Genomic DNA, 19,369 nt, shown 5'->3' with positions numbered 1-19,369 from the left:
GGTCCTTGGTTCAAATCCGAGTGCCCCCTTGCCCTTCTTTTCAATAAAGAAATACTTTATCATTTGATTAGTTACTAGAAATTCAAAAAAAATTACAAAAAATGGACAGGTTTTTAAACCAATTTGAAAAACACTTCTTATAAAATAAATAATTAAATGGTTGATTCTTTTTTGCAGCTACCAAACATGATTGAACAAATATCCAGTGTGTAAAGAAACTCATTTTTGAAAATATATAGAATGCTAGGTCTGCTTGGGGAAACACTCCCAAAAGGTGCTCGTTTGGGGGTATAGCTCAGTGGTAGAGCATTTGACTGCACATCAAGAGGTCATTGGTTCAAATCCGAGTGCCCCCTTGCCTTAATTTTCAATAAAGACGTACTTTATCATCCGTTTAGCGGCTGGAAATTCAAAGGTGATTGGACGTAAATTAGCTGAGAGGTTACCACAAATCGATGTTTACTCTATGATAATACTGAGTTCCATGGTTGCCAGTGGAAAATCTTGTTTTCGCAGGAAGACATGCGTTATAACCTGTTAAGCGAATGCACATCTAGAGGTCATCGGACAAAAATTAGCCAAGCTCTTAAGTGGATACCAGTAATCGGCATATTAAGTCATAATAATGAGTTCCATCGTTGTCAATGGAAAATCTCCATTAGTCCACACAAAATAGGAAAACTCCTCTGTCAATTTGACAGCCGTTAACATATTTAACATGTTCTTTATTTTCCGCTGATTTTAGGATGATAGAACCGCAGAAATTATATCAGCTCTAAAACAGAAAAAGTTCAGCCAAAAAAAATTCAAAAAATTGGACGATTTTTAAAACCAATATTAGTAACATTGCTTTAAAGAAAAACAAAGCATTGATTATTTTTTTACAGCTACCAAACATGATTGAACAAATATCCAGTGTGTGAAAAAAAAAGTCATTTTGGAAAAACTTAGTGTTCTAGGTCTGCCCAGGGAAGCATTCTGAAAAGGCGCTCGTTTGGGGGTATAGCTCAGTGGTAGAGCATTTGACTGCAGATCGAGAGGTCCTTGGTTCAAATCCGAGTGCCCCCTTGCCCTTTTCCTCAATAAAGAAATACTTTATCATTTGATTAGTTACTAGAAATTCAAAAAAAATTACAAAAAATGGACAGGTTTTTAAACCAATTTGAAAAACACTTCTTATAAAATAAATAATTAAATGGTTGATTCTTTTTTGCAGCTACCAAACATGATTGAACAAATATCCAGTGTGTAAAGAAACTCATTTTTGAAAATATATAGAATGCTAGGTCTGCTTGGGGAAACACTCCCAAAAGGCGCTCGTTTGGGGGTATAGCTCAGTGGTAGAGCATTTGACTGCAGATCAAGAGGTCCTTGGTTCAAATCCGAGTGCCCCCTTGCCTTAATTTTCAATAAAGACGTACTTTATCATCCGTTTAGCGGCTTGAAATTCAAAGGTGATTGGGCGTAAATTAGCTGAGAGGTTACCACAAATCGATATTTACTCTATGATAATACTGAGTTCCATGGTTGCCAGTGGAAAATCTTGTTTTCGCAGGAAGACATGCGTTATAACCTGTTAAGCGAATGCACATCTAGAGGTCATCGGACAAAAATTAGCCAAGCTCTTAAGTGGATACTAGTAATCGGCATATTAAGTCATAATAATGAGTTCCATCGTTGTCAATGGAAAATCTCCATTAGTCCACACAAAATAGGAAAACTCCTCTGTCAATTTGACAGCCGTTAACATATTTAACATGTTCTTTATTTTCCGCTGATTTTAGGATGATAGAACCGCAGAAATTATATCAGCTCTAAAACAGAAAAAGTTCAGCCAAAAAACATTCATAAAATTGGAACGATTTTTAAAACCAATATTAGTAACATTGCATTAAAGAAAAACAAAGCATTGATTATTTTTTTACAGCTACCAAACATGATTGAACAAATATCCAGTGTGTGAAAAAAAAAGTCATTTTGGAAAAAACTTAGCGTTCTAGGTCTGCCCAGGCAAGCATTCTGAAAAGGCGCTCATTTGGGGGTATAGCTCAGTGGTAGAGCATTTGACTGCAGATCAAGAGGTCCTTGGTTCAAATCCGAGTGCCCCCTTGCCCTTCTTTTCAATAAAGAAATACTTTATCATTTGATTAGTTACTAGAAATTCAAAAAAAATTACAAAAAATGGACAGGTTTTTAAACCAATTTGAAAAACACTTCTTATAAAATAAATAATTAAATGGTTGATTCTTTTTTGCAGCTACCAAACATGATTGAACAAATATCCAGTGTGTAAAGAAACTCATTTTTGAAAATATATAGAATGCTAGGTCTGCTTGGGGAAACACTCCCAAAAGGTGCTCGTTTGGGGGTATAGCTCAGTGGTAGAGCATTTGACTGCAGATCAAGAGGTCCTTGGTTCAAATCTGAGTGCCCCCTTGCCTTAATTTTCAATAAAGACGTACTTTATCATCCGTTTAGCGGCTGGAAATTCAAAGGTGATTGGGCGTAAATTAGCTGAGAGGTTACCACAAATCGATATTTACTCTATGATAATACTGAGTTCCATGGTTGCCAGTGGAAAATCTTGTTTTCGCAGGAAGACATGCGTTATAACCTGTTAAGCGAATGCACATCTAGAGGTCATCGGACAAAAATTAGCCAAGCTCTTAAGTGGATACCAGTAATCGGCATATTAAGTCATAATAATGAGTTCCATCGTTTTCAATGGAAAATCTCCATTAGTCCACACAAAATAGGAAAACCCCTCTGTCAATTTGACAGCCGTTAACATATTTAACATGTTCTTTATTTTCCGCTGATTTTAGGATGATAGAACTGCAGAAATTATATCAGCTCTAAAACAGAAAAAGTTCAGCCAAAAAAAATTCAAAAAATTGGACGATTTTTAAAACCAATATTAGTAACATTGCTTTAAAGAAAAACAAAGCATTGATTATTTTTTTACAGCTACCAAACATGATTGAACAAATATCCAGTGTGTGAAAAAAAAAGTCATTTTGGAAAAAACTTAGTGTTCTAGGTCTGCCCAGGGAAGCACTCCAAAAAGGCGCTCGTTTGGGGGTATAGCTCAGTGGTAGAGCATTTGACTGCAGATCAAGAGGTCCTTGGTTCAAATCCGAGTGCCCCCTTGCCCTTCTCTTCAATAAATAAATACTTTATCATTTGATTAGTTACTAGAAATTCAAAAAAAATTACAAAAAATGGACAGGTTTTTAAACCAATTTGAAAAACACTTCTTATAAAATAAATAATTAAATGGTTGATTCTTTTTTGCAGCTACCAAACATGATTGAACAAATATCCAGTGTGTAAAGAAACTCATTTTTGTAAATATATAGGATGCTAGGTTTGCTTGGGGAAACACTCCCAAAAGGCGCTCATTTGGGGGTATAGCTCAGTGGTAGAGCATTTGACTGCAGATCAAGAGGTCCTTGGTTCAAATCCGAGTGCCCCTTTGCCCTTCTTTTCAATAAAGAAATACTTTATCATTTGATTAGTTATTAGAAATTCAAAAAAAATAACAAAAAATGGACAGGTGTTTAAACCAATTTGAAAAACACTTCTTATAAAATAAATAATTAAATGGTTGATTCTTTTTTGCAGCTACCAAACATGATTGAACAAATATCCAGTGTGTAAAGAAACTCATTTTTGAAAATATATAGAATGCTAGGTCTGCTTGGGGAAACACTCCCAAAAGGGCGTTCGTTTGGGGGTATAGCTCAGTGGTAGAGCATTTGACTGCAGATCAAGAGGTCCTTGGTTCAAATCCGAGTGCCCCCTTGCCTTAATTTTCAATAAAGACGTACTTTATCATCCGTTTAGCGGCTGGAAATTCAAAGGTGATTGGGCGTAATATAGCTGAGAGGTTACCACAAATCGATATTTACTCTATGATAATACTGAGTTCCATGGTTGCCAGTGGAAAATCTTGTTTTCGCAGGAAGACATGCGTTATAACCTGTTAAGCGAATGCACATCTAGAGGTCATCGGACAAAAATTAGCCAAGCTCTTAAGTGGATACCAGTAATCGGCATATTAAGTCATAATAATGAGTTCCATCGTTGTCAATGGAAAATCTCCATTAGTCCACACAAAATAGGAAAACTCCTCTGTCAATTTGACAGCCGTTAACATATTTAACATGTTCTTTATTTTCCGCTGATTTTAGGATGATAGAACCGCAGAAATTATATCAGCTCTAAAACAGAAAAAGTTCAGCCAAAAAAAATTCAAAAAATTGGACGATTTTTAAAACCAATATTAGTAACATTGCTTTAAAAAAAAACAAAGCATTGATTATTTTTTTACAGCTACCAAACATGATTGAACAAATATCCAGTGTGTGAAAAAAAAAAGTCATTTTGGAAAAACTTAGTGTTCTAGGTCTGCCCAGGGAAGCATTCTGAAAAGGCGCTCGTTTGGGGGTATAGCTCAGTGGTAGAGCATTTGACTGCAGATCAAGAGGTCCTTGGTTCAAATCCGAGTGCCCCCTTGCCCTTTTTCTCAATAAAGAAATACTTTATCATTTGATTAGTTACTAGAAATTCAAAAAAAATTACAAAAAATGGACAGGTTTTTAAACCAATTTGAAAAACACTTCTTATAAAATAAATAATTAAATGGTTGATTCTTTTTTGCAGCTACCAAACATGATTGAACAAATATCCAGTGTGTAAAGAAACTCATTTTTGAAAATATATAGAATGCTAGGTCTGCTTGGGGAAACACTCCCAAAAGGCGCTCGTTTGGGGGTATAGCTCAGTGGTAGAGCATTTGACTGCAGATCAAGAGGTCCTTGGTTCAAATCCGAGTGCCCCCTTGCCTTAATTTTCAATAAAGACGTACTTTATCATCCGTTTAGCGGCTTGAAATTCAAAGGTGATTGGGCGTAAATTAGCTGAGAGGTTACCACAAATCGATATTTACTCTATGATAATACTGAGTTCCATGGTTGCCAGTGGAAAATCTTGTTTTCGCAGGAAGACATGCGTTATAACCTGTTAAGCGAATGCACATCTAGAGGTCATCGGACAAAAATTAGCCAAGCTCTTAAGTGGATACTAGTAATCGGCATATTAAGTCATAATAATGAGTTCCATCGTTGTCAATGGAAAATCTCCATTAGTCCACACAAAATAGAAAAACTCCTCTGTCAATTTGACAGCCGTTAACATATTTAACATGTTCTTTATTTTCCGCTGATTTTAGGATGATAGAACCGCAGAAATTATATCAGCTCTAAAACAGAAAAAGTTCAGCCAAAAAACATTCAAAAAATTGAACGATTTTTAAAACCAATATTAGTAACATTGCTTTAAAGAAAAACAAAGCATTGATTATTTTTTTACAGCTACCAAACATGATTGAACAAATATCCAGTGTGAAAAAAAAAGTCATTTTGGAAAAAACTTAGTGTTCTAGGTCTGCCCAGGGAAGCATTCTGAAAAGGCGCTCATTTGGGGGTATAGCTCAGTGGTAGAGCATTTGACTGCAGATCAAGAGGTCCTTGGTTCAAATCCGAGTGCCCCCTTGCCCTTTTTCTCAATAAAGAAATACTTTATCATTTGATTAGTTACTAGAAATTCAAAAAAAATTACAAAAAATGGACAGGTTTTTAAACCAATTTGAAAAACACTTCTTATAAAATAAATAATTAAATGGTTGATTCTTTTTTGCAGCTACCAAACAGGATTGAACAAATATCCAGTGTGTAAAGAAACTCATTTTTGAAAATATATAGAATGCTAGGTCTGCTTGGGGAAACACTCCCAAAAGGCGCTCGTTTGGGGGTATAGCTCAGTGGTAGAGCATTTGACTGCAGATCAAGAGGTCCTTGGTTCAAATCCGAGTGCCCCCTTGCCTTGATTTTCAATAAAGACGTACTTTATCATCCGTTTAGCGGCTTGAACTTCAAAGGTGATTGGGCGTAAATTAGCTGAGAGGTTACCACAAATCGATATTTACTCTATGATAATACTGAGTTCCATGGTTGCCAGTGGAAAATCTTGTTTTCGCAGGAAGACATGCGTTATAACCTGTTAAGCGAATGCACATCTAGAGGTCATCGGACAAAAATTAGCCAAGCTCTTAAGTGGATACTAGTAATCGGCATATTAAGTCATAATAATGAGTTCCATCGTTGTCATTGGAAAATCTCCATTAGTCCACACAAAATAGAAAAACTCCTCTGTCAATTTGACAGCCGTTAACATATTTAACATGTTCTTTATTTTCCGCTGATTTTAGGATGATAGAACCGCAGAAATTATATCAGCTCTAAAACAGAAAAAGTTCAGCCAAAAAACATTCAAAAAATTGAACGATTTTTAAAACCAATATTAGTAACATTGCTTTAAAGAAAAACAAAGCATTGATTATTTTTTTACAGCTACCAAACATGATTGAACAAATATCCAGTGTGTGAAAAAAAAAGTCATTTTGGAAAAAACTTAGCGTTCTAGGTCTGCCCAGGGAAGCATTCTGAAAAGGCGCTCATTTGGGGGTATAGCTCAGTGGTAGAGCATTTGACTGCAGATCAAGAGGTCCTTGGTTCAAATCCGAGTGCCCCCTTGCCCTTCTTTTCAATAAAGAAATACTTTATCATTTGATTAGTTACTAGAAATTCAAAAAAAATTACAAAAAATGGACAGGTTTTTAAACCAATTTGAAAAACACTTCTTATAAAATAAATAATTAAATGGTTGATAAAGAAACTCATTTTTGTAAATATATAGGATGCTAGGTTTGCTTGGGGAAACACTCCCAAAAGGCGCTCATTTGGGGGTATAGCTCAGTGGTAGAGCATTTGACTGCAGATCAAGAGGTCCTTGGTTCAAATCCGAGTGCCCCTTTGCCCTTCTTTTCAATAAAGAAATACTTTATCATTTGATTAGTTATTAGAAATTCAAAAAAAATAACAAAAAATGGACAGGTGTTTAAACCAATTTGAAAAACACTTCTTATAAAATAAATAATTAAATGGTTGATTCTTTTTTGCAGCTACCAAACATGATTGAACAAATATCCAGTGTGTAAAGAAACTCATTTTTGAAAATATATAGAATGCTAGGTCTGCTTGGGGAAACACTCCCAAAAGGCGTTCGTTTGGGGGTATAGCTCAGTGGTAGAGCATTTGACTGCAGATCAAGAGGTCCTTGGTTCAAATCCGAGTGCCCCCTTGCCTTAATTTTCAATAAAGACGTACTTTATCATCCGTTTAGCGGCTGGAAATTCAAAGGTGATTGGGCGTAATATAGCTGAGAGGTTACCACAAATCGATATTTACTCTATGATAATACTGAGTTCCATGGTTGCCAGTGGAAAATCTTGTTTTCGCAGGAAGACATGCGTTATAACCTGTTAAGCGAATGCACATCTAGAGGTCATCGGACAAAAATTAGCCAAGCTCTTAAGTGGATACCAGTAATCGGCATATTAAGTCATAATAATGAGTTCCATCGTTGTCAATGGAAAATCTCCATTAGTCCACACAAAATAGGAAAACTCCTCTGTCAATTTGACAGCCGTTAACATATTTAACATGTTCTTTATTTTCCGCTGATTTTAGGATGATAGAACCGCAGAAATTATATCAGCTCTAAAACAGAAAAAGTTCAGCCAAAAAAAATTCAAAAAATTGGACGATTTTTAAAACCAATATTAGTAACATTGCTTTAAAAAAAAACAAAGCATTGATTATTTTTTTACAGCTACCAAACATGATTGAACAAATATCCAGTGTGTGAAAAAAAAAGTCATTTTGGAAAAACTTAGTGTTCTAGGTCTGCCCAGGGAAGCATTCTGAAAAGGCGCTCGTTTGGGGGTATAGCTCAGTGGTAGAGCATTTGACTGCAGATCAAGAGGTCCTTGGTTCAAATCCGAGTGCCCCCTTGCCCTTTTTCTCAATAAAGAAATACTTTATCATTTGATTAGTTACTAGAAATTCAAAAAAAATTACAAAAAATGGACAGGTTTTTAAACCAATTTGAAAAACACTTCTTATAAAATAAATAATTAAATGGTTGATTCTTTTTTGCAGCTACCAAACATGATTGAACAAATATCCAGTGTGTAAAGAAACTCATTTTTGAAAATATATAGAATGCTAGGTCTGCTTGGGGAAACACTCCCAAAAGGCGCTCGTTTGGGGGTATAGCTCAGTGGTAGAGCATTTGACTGCAGATCAAGAGGTCCTTGGTTCAAATCCGAGTGCCCCCTTGCCTTAATTTTCAATAAAGACGTACTTTATCATCCGTTTAGCGGCTTGAAATTCAAAGGTGATTGGGCGTAAATTAGCTGAGAGGTTACCACAAATCGATATTTACTCTATGATAATACTGAGTTCCATGGTTGCCAGTGGAAAATCTTGTTTTCGCAGGAAGACATGCGTTATAACCTGTTAAGCGAATGCACATCTAGAGGTCATCGGACAAAAATTAGCCAAGCTCTTAAGTGGATACTAGTAATCGGCATATTAAGTCATAATAATGAGTTCCATCGTTGTCAATGGAAAATCTCCATTAGTCCACACAAAATAGAAAAACTCCTCTGTCAATTTGACAGCCGTTAACATATTTAACATGTTCTTTATTTTCCGCTGATTTTAGGATGATAGAACCGCAGAAATTATATCAGCTCTAAAACAGAAAAAGTTCAGCCAAAAAACATTCAAAAAATTGAACGATTTTTAAAACCAATATTAGTAACATTGCTTTAAAGAAAAACAAAGCATTGATTATTTTTTTACAGCTACCAAACATGATTGAACAAATATCCAGTGTGAAAAAAAAAGTCATTTTGGAAAAAACTTAGTGTTCTAGGTCTGCCCAGGGAAGCATTCTGAAAAGGCGCTCATTTGGGGGTATAGCTCAGTGGTAGAGCATTTGACTGCAGATCAAGAGGTCCTTGGTTCAAATCCGAGTGCCCCCTTGCCCTTTTTCTCAATAAAGAAATACTTTATCATTTGATTAGTTACTAGAAATTCAAAAAAAATTACAAAAAATGGACAGGTTTTTAAACCAATTTGAAAAACACTTCTTATAAAATAAATAATTAAATGGTTGATTCTTTTTTGCAGCTACCAAACAGGATTGAACAAATATCCAGTGTGTAAAGAAACTCATTTTTGAAAATATATAGAATGCTAGGTCTGCTTGGGGAAACACTCCCAAAAGGCGCTCGTTTGGGGGTATAGCTCAGTGGTAGAGCATTTGACTGCAGATCAAGAGGTCCTTGGTTCAAATCCGAGTGCCCCCTTGCCTTGATTTTCAATAAAGACGTACTTTATCATCCGTTTAGCGGCTTGAACTTCAAAGGTGATTGGGCGTAAATTAGCTGAGAGGTTACCACAAATCGATATTTACTCTATGATAATACTGAGTTCCATGGTTGCCAGTGGAAAATCTTGTTTTCGCAGGAAGACATGCGTTATAACCTGTTAAGCGAATGCACATCTAGAGGTCATCGGACAAAAATTAGCCAAGCTCTTAAGTGGATACTAGTAATCGGCATATTAAGTCATAATAATGAGTTCCATCGTTGTCATTGGAAAATCTCCATTAGTCCACACAAAATAGAAAAACTCCTCTGTCAATTTGACAGCCGTTAACATATTTAACATGTTCTTTATTTTCCGCTGATTTTAGGATGATAGAACCGCAGAAATTATATCAGCTCTAAAACAGAAAAAGTTCAGCCAAAAAACATTCAAAAAATTGAACGATTTTTAAAACCAATATTAGTAACATTGCTTTAAAGAAAAACAAAGCATTGATTATTTTTTTACAGCTACCAAACATGATTGAACAAATATCCAGTGTGTGAAAAAAAAAGTCATTTTGGAAAAAACTTAGCGTTCTAGGTCTGCCCAGGGAAGCATTCTGAAAAGGCGCTCATTTGGGGGTATAGCTCAGTGGTAGAGCATTTGACTGCAGATCAAGAGGTCCTTGGTTCAAATCCGAGTGCCCCCTTGCCCTTCTTTTCAATAAAGAAATACTTTATCATTTGATTAGTTACTAGAAATTCAAAAAAAATTACAAAAAATGGACAGGTTTTTAAACCAATTTGAAAAACACTTCTTATAAAATAAATAATTAAATGGTTGATTCTTTTTTGCAGCTACCAAACATGATTGAACAAATATCCAGTGTGTAAAGAAACTCATTTTTGAAAATATATAGAATGCTAGGTCTGCTTGGGGAAACACTCCCAAAAGGTGCTCGTTTGGGGGTATAGCTCAGTGGTAGAGCATTTGACTGCAGATCAAGAGGTCCTTGGTTCAAATCTGAGTGCCCCCTTGCCTTAATTTTCAATAAAGACGTACTTTATCATCCGTTTAGCGGCTGGAAATTCAAAGGTGATTGGGCGTAAATTAGCTGAGAGGTTACCACAAATCGATATTTACTCTATGATAATACTGAGTTCCATGGTTGCCAGTGGAAAATCTTGTTTTCGCAGGAAGACATGCGTTATAACCTGTTAAGCGAATGCACATCTAGAGGTCATCGGACAAAAATTAGCCAAGCTCTTAAGTGGATACCAGTAATCGGCATATTAAGTCATAATAATGAGTTCCATCGTTTTCAATGGAAAATCTCCATTAGTCCACACAAAATAGGAAAACCCCTCTGTCAATTTGACAGCCGTTAACATATTTAACATGTTCTTTATTTTCCGCTGATTTTAGGATGATAGAACTGCAGAAATTATATCAGCTCTAAAACAGAAAAAGTTCAGCCAAAAAAAATTCAAAAAATTGGACGATTTTTAAAACCAATATTAGTAACATTGCTTTAAAGAAAAACAAAGCATTGATTATTTTTTTACAGCTACCAAACATGATTGAACAAATATCCAGTGTGTGAAAAAAAAAAGTCATTTTGGAAAAAACTTAGTGTTCTAGGTCTGCCCAGGGAAGCACTCCAAAAAGGCGCTAGTTTGGGGGTATAGCTCAGTGGTAGAGCATTTGACTGCAGATCAAGAGGTCCTTGGTTCAAATCCGAGTGCCCCTCCTTGCCCTTCTCTTCAATAAATAAGTACTTTATCATTTGATTAGTTACTAGAAATTCAAAAAAAATTACAAAAAATGGACAGGTTTTTAAACCAATTTGAAAAACACTTCTTATAAAATAAATAATTAAATGGTTGATTCTTTTTTGCAGCTACCAAACATGATTGAACAAATATCCAGTGTGTAAAGAAACTCATTTTTGTAAATATATAGGATGCTAGGTTTGCTTGGGGAAACACTCCCAAAAGGCGCTCATTTGGGGGTATAGCTCAGTGGTAGAGCATTTGACTGCAGATCAAGAGGTCCTTGGTTCAAATCCGAGTGCCCCTTTGCCCTTCTTTTCAATAAAGAAATACTTTATCATTTGATTAGTTATTAGAAATTCAAAAAAAATAACAAAAAATGGACAGGTGTTTAAACCAATTTGAAAAACACTTCTTATAAAATAAATAATTAAATGGTTGATTCTTTTTTGCAGCTACCAAACATGATTGAACAAATATCCAGTGTGTAAAGAAACTCATTTTTGAAAATATATAGAATGCTAGGTCTGCTTGGGGAAACACTCCCAAAAGGCGCTCGTTTGGGGGTATAGCTCAGTGGTAGAGCATTTGACTGCAGATCAAGAGGTCCTTGGTTCAAATCCGAGTGCCCCCTTGCCTTAATTTTCAATAAAGACGTACTTTATCATCCGTTTAGCGGCTGGAAATTCAAAGGTGATTGGGCGTAATATAGCTGAGAGGTTACCACAAATCGATATTTACTCTATGATAATACTGAGTTCCATGGTTGCCAGTGGAAAATCTTGTTTTCGCAGGAAGACATGCGTTATAACCTGTTAAGCGAATGCACATCTAGAGGTCATCGGACAAAAATTAGCCAAGCTCTTAAGTGGATACCAGTAATCGGCATATTAAGTCATAATAATGAGTTCCATCGTTGTCAATGGAAAATCTCCATTAGTCCACACAAAATAGGAAAACTCCTCTGTCAATTTGACAGCCGTTAACATATTTAACATGTTCTTTATTTTCCGCTGATTTTAGGATGATAGAACCGCAGAAATTATATCAGCTCTAAAACAGAAAAAGTTCAGCCAAAAAAAATTCAAAAAATTGGACGATTTTTAAAACCAATATTAGTAACATTGCTTTAAAAAAAAACAAAGCATTGATTATTTTTTTACAGCTACCAAACATGATTGAACAAATATCCAGTGTGTGAAAAAAAAAGTCATTTTGGAAAAACTTAGTGTTCTAGGTCTGCCCAGGGAAGCATTCTGAAAAGGCGCTCGTTTGGGGGTATAGCTCAGTGGTAGAGCATTTGACTGCAGATCAAGAGGTCCTTGGTTCAAATCCGAGTGCCCCCTTGCCCTTTTTCTCAATAAAGAAATACTTTATCATTTGATTAGTTACTAGAAATTCAAAAAAAATTACAAAAAATGGACAGGTTTTTAAACCAATTTGAAAAACACTTCTTATAAAATAAATAATTAAATGGTTGATTCTTTTTTGCAGCTACCAAACATGATTGAACAAATATCCAGTGTGTAAAGAAACTCATTTTTGAAAATATATAGAATGCTAGGTCTGCTTGGGGAAACACTCCCAAAAGGCGCTCGTTTGGGGGTATAGCTCAGTGGTAGAGCATTTGACTGCAGATCAAGAGGTCCTTGGTTCAAATCCGAGTGCCCCCTTGCCTTAATTTTCAATAAAGACGTACTTTATCATCCGTTTAGCGGCTTGAAATTCAAAGGTGATTGGGCGTAAATTAGCTGAGAGGTTACCACAAATCGATATTTACTCTATGATAATACTGAGTTCCATGGTTGCCAGTGGAAAATCTTGTTTTCGCAGGAAGACATGCGTTATAACCTGTTAAGCGAATGCACATCTAGAGGTCATCGGACAAAAATTAGCCAAGCTCTTAAGTGGATACTAGTAATCGGCATATTAAGTCATAATAATGAGTTCCATCGTTGTCAATGGAAAATCTCCATTAGTCCACACAAAATAGAAAAACTCCTCTGTCAATTTGACAGCCGTTAACATATTTAACATGTTCTTTATTTTCCGCTGATTTTAGGATGATAGAACCGCAGAAATTATATCAGCTCTAAAACAGAAAAAGTTCAGCCAAAAAACATTCAAAAAATTGAACGATTTTTAAAACCAATATTAGTAACATTGCTTTAAAGAAAAACAAAGCATTGATTATTTTTTTACAGCTACCAAACATGATTGAACAAATATCCAGTGTGAAAAAAAAAGTCATTTTGGAAAAAACTTAGTGTTCTAGGTCTGCCCAGGGAAGCATTCTGAAAAGGCGCTCATTTGGGGGTATAGCTAAGTGGTAGAGCATTTGACTGCAGATCAAGAGGTCCTTGGTTCAAATCCGAGTGCCCCCTTGCCCTTTTTCTCAATAAAGAAATACTTTATCATTTGATTAGTTACTAGAAATTCAAAAAAAATTACAAAAAATGGACAGGTTTTTAAACCAATTTGAAAAACACTTCTTATAAAATAAATAATTAAATGGTTGATTCTTTTTTGCAGCTACCAAACATGATTGAACAAATATCCAGTGTGTAAAGAAACTCATTTTTGAAAATATATAGAATGCTAGGTCTGCTTGGGGAAACACTCCCAAAAGGTGCTCGTTTGGGGGTATAGCTCAGTGGTAGAGCATTTGACTGCAGATCAAGAGGTCCTTGGTTCAAATCTGAGTGCCCCCTTGCCTTAATTTTCAATAAAGACGTACTTTATCATCCGTTTAGCGGCTGGAAATTCAAAGGTGATTGGGCGTAAATTAGCTGAGAGGTTACCACAAATCGATATTTACTCTATGATAATACTGAGTTCCATGGTTGCCAGTGGAAAATCTTGTTTTCGCAGGAAGACATGCGTTATAACCTGTTAAGCGAATGCACATCTAGAGGTCATCGGACAAAAATTAGCCAAGCTCTTAAGTGGATACCAGTAATCGGCATATTAAGTCATAATAATGAGTTCCATCGTTTTCAATGGAAAATCTCCATTAGTCCACACAAAATAGGAAAACCCCTCTGTCAATTTGACAGCCGTTAACATATTTAACATGTTCTTTATTTTCCGCTGATTTTAGGATGATAGAACTGCAGAAATTATATCAGCTCTAAAACAGAAAAAGTTCAGCCAAAAAAAATTCAAAAAATTGGACGATTTTTAAAACCAATATTAGTAACATTGCTTTAAAGAAAAACAAAGCATTGATTATTTTTTTACAGCTACCAAACATGATTGAACAAATATCCAGTGTGTGAAAAAAAAAGTCATTTTGGAAAAAACTTAGTGTTCTAGGTCTGCCCAGGGAAGCACTCCAAAAAGGCGCTCGTTTGGGGGTATAGCTCAGTGGTAGAGCATTTGACTGCAGATCAAGAGGTCCTTGGTTCAAATCCGAGTGCCCCCTTGCCCTTCTCTTCAATAAATAAATACTTTATCATTTGATTAGTTACTAGAAATTCAAAAAAAATGGACAGGTTTTTAAACCAATTTGAAAAACACTTCTTATAAAATAAATAATTAAATGGTTGATTCTTTTTTGCAGCTACCAAACATGATTGAACAAATATCCAGTGTGTAAAGAAACTCATTTTTGTAAATATATAGGATGCTAGGTTTGCTTGGGGAAACACTCCCAAAAGGCGCTCATTTGGGGGTATAGCTCAGTGGTAGAGCATTTGACTGCAGATCAAGAGGTCCTTGGTTCAAATCCGAGTGCCCCTTTGCCCTTCTTTTCAATAAAGAAATACTTTATCATTTGATTAGTTATTAGAAATTCAAAAAAAATAACAAAAAATGGACAGGTGTTTAAACCAATTTGAAAAACACTTCTTATAAAATAAATAATTAAATGGTTGATTCTTTTTTGCAGCTACCAAACATGATTGAACAAATATCCAGTGTGTAAAGAAACTCATTTTTGAAAATATATAGAATGCTAGGTCTGCTTGGGGAAACACTCCCAAAAGGCGCTCGTTTGGGGGTATAGCTCAGTGGTAGAGCATATGACTGCAGATCAAGAGGTCCTTGGTTCAAATCCGAGTGCCCCCTTGCCTTAATTTTCAATAAAGACGTACTTTATCATCCGTTTAGCGGCTGGAAATTCAAAGGTGATTGGGCGTAATATAGCTGAGAGGTTACCACAAATCGATATTTACTCTATGATAATACTGAGTTCCATGGTTGCCAGTGGAAAATCTTGTTTTCGCAGGAAGACATGCGTTATAACCTGTTAAGCGAATGCACATCTAGAGGTCATCGGACAAAAATTAGCCAAGCTCTTAAGTGGATACCAGTAATCGGCATATTAAGTCATAATAATGAGTTCCATCGTTGTCAATGGAAAATCTCCATTAGTCCACACAAAATAGGAAAACTCCTCTGTCAATTTGACAGCCGTTAACATATTTAACATGTTCTTTATTTTCCGCTGATTTTAGGATGATAGAACCGCAGAAATTATATCAGCTCTAAAACAGAAAAAGTTCAGCCAAAAAAAATTCAAAAAATTGGACGATTTTTAAAACCAATATTAGTAACATTGCTTTAAAAAAAAACAAAGCATTGATTATTTTTTTACAGCTACCAAACATGATTGAACAAATATCCAGTGTGTGAAAAAAAAAAGTCATTTTGGAAAAACTTAGTGTTCTAGGTCTGCCCAGGGAAGCATTCTGAAAAGGCGCTCGTTTGGGGGTATAGCTCAGTGGTAGAGCATTTGACTGCAGATCAAGAGGTCCTTGGTTCAAATCCGAGTGCCCCCTTGCCCTTTTCCTCAATAAAGAAATACTTTATCATTTGATTAGTTACTAGAAATTCAAAAAAAATTACAAAAAATGGACAGGTTTTTAAACCAATTTGAAAAACACTTCTTATAAAATAAATAATTAAATGGTTGATTCTTTTTTGCAGCTACCAAACATGATTGAACAAATATCCAGTGTGTAAAGAAACTCATTTTTGAAAATATATAGAATGCTAGGTCTGCTTGGGGAAACACTCCCAAAAGGCGCTCGTTTGGGGGTATAGCTCAGTGGTAGAGCATTTGACTGCAGATCAAGAGGTCCTTGGTTCAAATCCGAGTGCCCCCTTGCCTTAATTTTCAATAAAGACGTACTTTATCATCCGTTTAGCGGCTTGAAATTCAAAGGTGATTGGGCGTAAATTAGCTGAGAGGTTACCACAAATCGATATTTACTCTATGATAATACTGAGTTCCATGGTTGCCAGTGGAAAATCTTGTTTTCGCAGGAAGACATGCGTTATAACCTGTTAAGCGAATGCACATCTAGAGGTCATCGGACAAAAATTAGCCAAGCTCTTAAGTGGATACTAGTAATCGGCATATTAAGTCATAATAATGAGTTCCATCGTTGTCAATGGAAAATCTCCATTAGTCCACACAAAATAGAAAAACTCCTCTGTCAATTTGACAGCCGTTAACATATTTAACATGTTCTTTATTTTCCGCTGATTTTAGGATGATAGAACCGCAGAAATTATATCAGCTCTAAAACAGAAAAAGTTCAGCCAAAAAACATTCAAAAAATTGAACGATTTTTAAAACCAATATTAGTAACATTGCTTTAAAGAAAAACAAAGCATTGATTATTTTTTTACAGCTACCAAACATGATTGAACAAATATCCAGTGTGAAAAAAAAAGTCATTTTGGAAAAAACTTAGTGTTCTAGGTCTGCCCAGGGAAGCATTCTGAAAAGGCGCTCATTTGGGGGTATAGCTCAGTGGTAGAGCATTTGACTGCAGATCAAGAGGTCCTTGGTTCAAATCCGAGTGCCCCCTTGCCCTTTTTCTCAATAAAGAAATACTTTATCATTTGATTAGTTACTAGAAATTCAAAAAAAATTACAAAAAATGGACAGGTTTTTAAACCAATTTGAAAAACACTTCTTATAAAATAAATAATTAAATGGTTGATTCTTTTTTGCAGCTACCAAACAGGATTGAACAAATATCCAGTGTGTAAAGAAACTCATTTTTGAAAATATATAGAATGCTAGGTCTGCTTGGGGAAACACTCCCAAAAGGCGCTCGTTTGGGGGTATAGCTCAGTGGTAGAGCATTTGACTGCAGATCAAGAGGTCCTTGGTTCAAATCCGAGTGCCCCCTTGCCTTAATTTTCAATAAAGACGTACTTTATCATCCGTTTAGCGGCTTGAACTTCAAAGGTGATTGGGCGTAAATTAGCTGAGAGGTTACCACAAATCGATATTTACTCTATGATAATACTGAGTTCCATGGTTGCCAGTGGAAAATCTTGTTTTCGCAGGAAGACATGCGTTATAACCTGTTAAGCGAATGCACATCTAGAGGTCATCGGACAAAAATTAGCCAAGCTCTTAAGTGGATACTAGTAATCGGCATATTAAGTCATAATAATGAGTTCCATCGTTGTCATTGGAAAATCTCCATTAGTCCACACAAAATAGAAAAACTCCTCTGTCAATTTGACAGCCGTTAACATATTTAACATGTTCTTTATTTTCCGCTGATTTTAGGATGATAGAACCGCAGAAATTATATCAGCTCTAAAACAGAAAAAGTTCAGCCAAAAAACATTCAAAAAATTGAACGATTTTTAAAACCAATATTAGTAACATTGCTTTAAAGAAAAACAAAGCATTGATTATTTTTTTACAGCTACCAAACATGATTGAACAAATATCCAGTGTGTGAAAAAAAAAGTCATTTTGGAAAAAACTTAGCGTTCTAGGTCTGCCCAGGGAAGCATTCTGAAAAGGCGCTCATTTGGGGGTATAGCTCAGTGGTAGAGCATTTGACTGCAGATCAAGAGGTCCTTGGTTCAAATCCGAGTGCCCCCTTGCCCTTCTTTTCAATAAAGAAATACTTTATCATTTGATTAGTTACTAGAAATTCAAAAAAAATTACAAAAAATGGACAGGTTTTTAAACCAATTTGAAAAACACTTCTTATAAAATAAATAATTAAATGGTTGATTCTTTTTTGCAGCTACCAAACATGATTGAACAAATATCCAGTGTGTAAAGAAACTCATTTTTGAAAATATATAGAATGCTAGGTCTGCTTGGGGAAACACTCCCAAAAGGTGCTCGTTTGGGGGTATAGCTCAGTGGTAGAGCATTTGACTGCAGATCAAGAGGTCCTTGGTTCAAATCTGAGTGCCCCCTTGCCTTAATTTTCAATAAAGACGTACTTTATCATCCGTTTAGCGGCTGGAAATTCAAAGGTGATTGGGCGTAAATTAGCTGAGAGGTTACCACAAATCGATATTTACTCTATGATAATACTGAGTTCCATGGTTGCCAGTGGAAAATCTTGTTTTCGCAGGAAGACATGCGTTATAACCTGTTAAGCGAATGCACATCTAGAGGTCATCGGACAAAAATTAGCCAAGCTCTTAAGTGGATACCAGTAATCGGCATATTAAGTCATAATAATGAGTTCCATCGTTTTCAATGGAAAATCTCCATTAGTCCACACAAAATAGGAAAACCCCTCTGTCAATTTGACAGCCGTTAACATATTTAACATGTTCTTTATTTTCCGCTGATTTTAGGATGATAGAACCGCAGAAATTATATCAGCTCTAAAACAGAAAAAGTTCAGCCAAAAAAAATTCAAAAAATTGGACGATTTTTAAAACCAATATTAGTAACATTGCTTTAAAGAAAAACAAAGCATTGATTATTTTTTTACAGCTACCAAACATGATTGAACAAATATCCAGTGTGTGAAAAAAAAAGTCATTTTGGAAAAAACTTAGTGTTCTAGGTCTGCCCAGGGAAGCATTCTGAAAAGGCGCTCATTTGGGGGTATAGCTCAGTGGTAGAGCATTTGACTGCAGATCAAGAGGTCCTTGGTTCAAATCCGAGTGCCCCCTTGCCCTTCTTTTCAATAAATAAATACTTTATCATTTGATTAGTTACTAGAAATTAAAAAAAAATTACAAAAAATGGACAGGTTTTTAAACCAATTTGAAAAACACTTCTTATAAAATAAATAATTAAATGGTTGATTCTTTTTTGCAGCTACCAAACATGATTGAACAAATATCCAGTGTGTAAAGAAACTCATTTTTGAAAATATATAGAATACTAGGTCTGCTTGGGGAAACACTCCCAAAAGGTGCTCGTTTGGAGGTATAGCTCAGTGGTAGAGCATTTGACTGCAGATTAAGAGGTCCTTGGTTCAAATCTGAGTGCCCCCTTGCCTTAATTTTCAATAAAGACGTACTTTATCATCCGTTTAGCGGCTGGAAATTCAAAGGTGATTGGGCGTAAATTAGCTGAGAGGT

The 19,369-nt window shown here is 35.5% G+C and overlaps 25 non-coding genes across 25 annotated transcripts; all 25 read left to right on the top strand.

Annotated features, from left to right (window-relative positions):
* The first annotated feature begins 1,323 nt into the window (after positions 1-1,323).
* TRNAC-GCA (transfer RNA cysteine (anticodon GCA)) lies at positions 1,324-1,395 on the top strand. The gene has a single exon. It is a non-coding gene; the product is annotated as a tRNA-Cys (tRNA).
* Positions 1,396-2,037: 642 nt separating this feature from the next.
* TRNAC-GCA (transfer RNA cysteine (anticodon GCA)) lies at positions 2,038-2,109 on the top strand. Its single transcript has one exon. It is a non-coding gene; the product is annotated as a tRNA-Cys (tRNA).
* A 968-nt stretch (positions 2,110-3,077) lies between these two features.
* On the top strand, positions 3,078-3,149 carry TRNAC-GCA (transfer RNA cysteine (anticodon GCA)). Its single transcript has one exon. It is a non-coding gene; the product is annotated as a tRNA-Cys (tRNA).
* Positions 3,150-3,732: 583 nt separating this feature from the next.
* Positions 3,733-3,804, top strand: TRNAC-GCA (transfer RNA cysteine (anticodon GCA)). The gene has a single exon. It is a non-coding gene; the product is annotated as a tRNA-Cys (tRNA).
* A 641-nt stretch (positions 3,805-4,445) lies between these two features.
* On the top strand, positions 4,446-4,517 carry TRNAC-GCA (transfer RNA cysteine (anticodon GCA)). The gene has a single exon. It is a non-coding gene; the product is annotated as a tRNA-Cys (tRNA).
* A 255-nt stretch (positions 4,518-4,772) lies between these two features.
* On the top strand, positions 4,773-4,844 carry TRNAC-GCA (transfer RNA cysteine (anticodon GCA)). The gene has a single exon. It is a non-coding gene; the product is annotated as a tRNA-Cys (tRNA).
* A 639-nt stretch (positions 4,845-5,483) lies between these two features.
* On the top strand, positions 5,484-5,555 carry TRNAC-GCA (transfer RNA cysteine (anticodon GCA)). Its single transcript has one exon. It is a non-coding gene; the product is annotated as a tRNA-Cys (tRNA).
* Positions 5,556-5,810: 255 nt separating this feature from the next.
* TRNAC-GCA (transfer RNA cysteine (anticodon GCA)) lies at positions 5,811-5,882 on the top strand. Its single transcript has one exon. It is a non-coding gene; the product is annotated as a tRNA-Cys (tRNA).
* Positions 5,883-6,523: 641 nt separating this feature from the next.
* TRNAC-GCA (transfer RNA cysteine (anticodon GCA)) lies at positions 6,524-6,595 on the top strand. The gene has a single exon. It is a non-coding gene; the product is annotated as a tRNA-Cys (tRNA).
* A 536-nt stretch (positions 6,596-7,131) lies between these two features.
* TRNAC-GCA (transfer RNA cysteine (anticodon GCA)) lies at positions 7,132-7,203 on the top strand. Its single transcript has one exon. It is a non-coding gene; the product is annotated as a tRNA-Cys (tRNA).
* A 640-nt stretch (positions 7,204-7,843) lies between these two features.
* TRNAC-GCA (transfer RNA cysteine (anticodon GCA)) lies at positions 7,844-7,915 on the top strand. Its single transcript has one exon. It is a non-coding gene; the product is annotated as a tRNA-Cys (tRNA).
* Positions 7,916-8,170: 255 nt separating this feature from the next.
* On the top strand, positions 8,171-8,242 carry TRNAC-GCA (transfer RNA cysteine (anticodon GCA)). The gene has a single exon. It is a non-coding gene; the product is annotated as a tRNA-Cys (tRNA).
* Positions 8,243-8,881: 639 nt separating this feature from the next.
* On the top strand, positions 8,882-8,953 carry TRNAC-GCA (transfer RNA cysteine (anticodon GCA)). Its single transcript has one exon. It is a non-coding gene; the product is annotated as a tRNA-Cys (tRNA).
* Positions 8,954-9,208: 255 nt separating this feature from the next.
* On the top strand, positions 9,209-9,280 carry TRNAC-GCA (transfer RNA cysteine (anticodon GCA)). The gene has a single exon. It is a non-coding gene; the product is annotated as a tRNA-Cys (tRNA).
* A 641-nt stretch (positions 9,281-9,921) lies between these two features.
* On the top strand, positions 9,922-9,993 carry TRNAC-GCA (transfer RNA cysteine (anticodon GCA)). Its single transcript has one exon. It is a non-coding gene; the product is annotated as a tRNA-Cys (tRNA).
* Positions 9,994-11,618: 1,625 nt separating this feature from the next.
* TRNAC-GCA (transfer RNA cysteine (anticodon GCA)) lies at positions 11,619-11,690 on the top strand. The gene has a single exon. It is a non-coding gene; the product is annotated as a tRNA-Cys (tRNA).
* Positions 11,691-12,330: 640 nt separating this feature from the next.
* Positions 12,331-12,402, top strand: TRNAC-GCA (transfer RNA cysteine (anticodon GCA)). Its single transcript has one exon. It is a non-coding gene; the product is annotated as a tRNA-Cys (tRNA).
* A 255-nt stretch (positions 12,403-12,657) lies between these two features.
* Positions 12,658-12,729, top strand: TRNAC-GCA (transfer RNA cysteine (anticodon GCA)). Its single transcript has one exon. It is a non-coding gene; the product is annotated as a tRNA-Cys (tRNA).
* A 1,679-nt stretch (positions 12,730-14,408) lies between these two features.
* On the top strand, positions 14,409-14,480 carry TRNAC-GCA (transfer RNA cysteine (anticodon GCA)). The gene has a single exon. It is a non-coding gene; the product is annotated as a tRNA-Cys (tRNA).
* A 1,285-nt stretch (positions 14,481-15,765) lies between these two features.
* Positions 15,766-15,837, top strand: TRNAC-GCA (transfer RNA cysteine (anticodon GCA)). Its single transcript has one exon. It is a non-coding gene; the product is annotated as a tRNA-Cys (tRNA).
* A 255-nt stretch (positions 15,838-16,092) lies between these two features.
* Positions 16,093-16,164, top strand: TRNAC-GCA (transfer RNA cysteine (anticodon GCA)). Its single transcript has one exon. It is a non-coding gene; the product is annotated as a tRNA-Cys (tRNA).
* A 639-nt stretch (positions 16,165-16,803) lies between these two features.
* TRNAC-GCA (transfer RNA cysteine (anticodon GCA)) lies at positions 16,804-16,875 on the top strand. The gene has a single exon. It is a non-coding gene; the product is annotated as a tRNA-Cys (tRNA).
* A 255-nt stretch (positions 16,876-17,130) lies between these two features.
* TRNAC-GCA (transfer RNA cysteine (anticodon GCA)) lies at positions 17,131-17,202 on the top strand. The gene has a single exon. It is a non-coding gene; the product is annotated as a tRNA-Cys (tRNA).
* A 641-nt stretch (positions 17,203-17,843) lies between these two features.
* TRNAC-GCA (transfer RNA cysteine (anticodon GCA)) lies at positions 17,844-17,915 on the top strand. Its single transcript has one exon. It is a non-coding gene; the product is annotated as a tRNA-Cys (tRNA).
* A 968-nt stretch (positions 17,916-18,883) lies between these two features.
* On the top strand, positions 18,884-18,955 carry TRNAC-GCA (transfer RNA cysteine (anticodon GCA)). Its single transcript has one exon. It is a non-coding gene; the product is annotated as a tRNA-Cys (tRNA).
* The last annotated feature ends 414 nt before the right edge of the window (positions 18,956-19,369 follow it).

This window comes from Dendropsophus ebraccatus, chromosome 7, assembly GCF_027789765.1.
Source record: "Dendropsophus ebraccatus isolate aDenEbr1 chromosome 7, aDenEbr1.pat, whole genome shotgun sequence".
Taxonomy (NCBI): Eukaryota; Metazoa; Chordata; class Amphibia; order Anura; family Hylidae; genus Dendropsophus; species Dendropsophus ebraccatus.
The sequence above is the reverse complement of the archived record's forward strand: the minus strand, read 5'-3'. Positions and strand labels throughout refer to the sequence as shown.